This window comes from Hemibagrus wyckioides, linkage group LG21 (genome assembly GCF_019097595.1).
Source record: "Hemibagrus wyckioides isolate EC202008001 linkage group LG21, SWU_Hwy_1.0, whole genome shotgun sequence".
Classification (NCBI taxonomy): Eukaryota; Metazoa; Chordata; class Actinopteri; order Siluriformes; family Bagridae; genus Hemibagrus; species Hemibagrus wyckioides.
Genome location: NC_080730.1, coordinates 547296 through 550523, shown reverse-complemented (window position 1 = coordinate 550523; position 3228 = coordinate 547296).

Here is a 3228-nt window from a genome sequence, read left to right as displayed (position 1 = left end):
CACACACACCTTCATCACTCACACACACACACACACACACCTTCATCACTCACACACACAAACACACACACACACGCCTTCATCACTCACACACACACACACACACACACACCTTCATCACTCACACACACAAACACACACACACACCTTCATCACTCACACACACACACACACACACCTTCATCACTCACACACACACACACACACACACACCTTCATCACTCACACACACAAACACACACACACACGCCTTCATCACTCACACACACACACACACACACACGCCTTCATCACTCACACACATACACACACACACACACACACACCTTCATCACTCACACACACAAACACACACACACACACCTTCATCACTCACACACACAAACACACACACACACACACACACCTTCATCACTCACACACACAAACACACACACACACGCCTTCATCACTCACACACACACACACACACACACCTTCATCACTCACACACACAAAGACACACACACACGCCTTCATCACTCACACACACACACACACACACGGCTTCATCACTCACACACACACACACACACACACACACACACATTCATCACTCACACACATACACACACACGCCTTCATCACTCACACACACACGCCTTCATCACTCACACACACACACACACACACCTTCATCACTCACACACACACACACACACATCCGCCTTCATCACTCACACACACACACACGCCTTCATCACTCACACACACACACACACACACTCACACACACACACCCACCTTCATCACTCACACACACACACACACACACATCCGCCTTCATCACTCACACACACACAAAATCACACACACACACACACATCCACCTTCATCACACACACACACACACCCGCCTTCATCACGCACACACACGCACGCCTTCATCACTCACACACACACACACACACACGCCTTCATCACTCACACACACACACACACCTTCATCACGCACACACACGCACGCCTTCATCACTCTCACACACACACACACACACACACGCCTTCATCACTCACACACACACACACACACACACATGCCTTCATCACTCTCACACACACACACACACACACGCCTTCATCACTCACACACACACACACACACACACACACACATGCCTTCATCACTCTCACACACACACACACAAGCCTTCATCACTCTCACACACACACATACACACACACGCCTTCATCACTCACACACACACACACACACACACACACCTTCATCACTCACACACACACACACACACACACACATACCTTCATCACTCACACACACACACACACACACGCCTTCATCACTCTCACACACACACACACACACATGCCTTCATCACTCTCACACACACACACACACACACGCCTTCATCACTCACACACACACACACACACACCTTCATCACTCACACACACACACACACACACACACCTTCATCACTCACACACACACACACACACACACACCTTCATCACTCACACACACACACACACACACACACACGCCTTCATCACTCACACACACACACACACACACCTTCATCACTCACACACACACACACACACACACACCTTCATCACTCACACACACACACACACACACACCTTCATCACTCACACACACACACACACACACACCTTCATCACTCACACACACACACACACACACACACCTTCATCACTCACACACACACACACACACACACCTTCATCACTCACACACACACACACCATCACTCACACACACACACACCTTCATCACTCACACACACACACACACACACACACACACCTTCATCACTCACACACACACACACACACACACCTTCATCACTCACACACACACACACACACACACACCTTCATCACTCACACACACACACACACCTTCATCACTCACACACACACACACACACACACCTTCATCACTCACACACACACACACACACCATCACTCACACACACACACACACACACACGCCTTCATCACTCACACACACACACACACCTTCATCACTCACACACACACACACACACACCTTCATCACTCACACACACACACACCTTCATCACTCTCACACACACACACACACACACACGCCTTCATCACTCACACACACACGCCTTCATCACTCACACACACACACACACGCCTTCATCACACACACACACACACACAGACACACCTTCATCACTCACACACACACACACACACACTATCACTCACACACACACACACCTTCATCACTCACACACACACACACACACACACACACCTTCATCACTCACACACACACACACACACACACACACCTTCATCACTCACACACACACACACACGCCTTCATCACTCACACACACACACACACACCTTCATCACTCACACACACACACACACGCCTTCATCACTCACACACACACACACACACACACATGCCTTTATCACTCACACACACACACACACACACACCTTCATCACTCACACACACACACACACACACACACCTTCATCACTCACACACACACACACACACACGCCTTCATCACTCACACACACACACACACCTTCATCACTCACACACACACACACACACACGCCTTTATCACTCACACACACACACACACACACACACCTTCATCACTCACACACACACACACACACACGCCTTCATCACTCACACACACACACACACACGCCTTCATCACTCACACACACACACACCTTCATCACTCACACACACACACACACACACACCTCCATCACTCACACACACACACACACACACCTTCATCACTCACACACACGCCTTCATCACTCTCACACACACACACACACACACACCTTCATCACTCACACACACACACACACACGCCTTCATCACTCACACACACACACACGCCTTCATCACTCACACACACACACACACACACACACACCTTCATCACTCACATACACACACACACACGCCTTCATCACTCTCACACACACACACACACACACCTCCATCACTCACACACACACACACACACACCTTCATCACTCACACACACACACACACACACACCTCCATCACTCACACACACACACACACACACCTTCATCACTCACACACACGCCTTCATCACTCTCACACACACACACACACACACACCTTCATCACTCTCACACACACACACACAAGCCTTCAT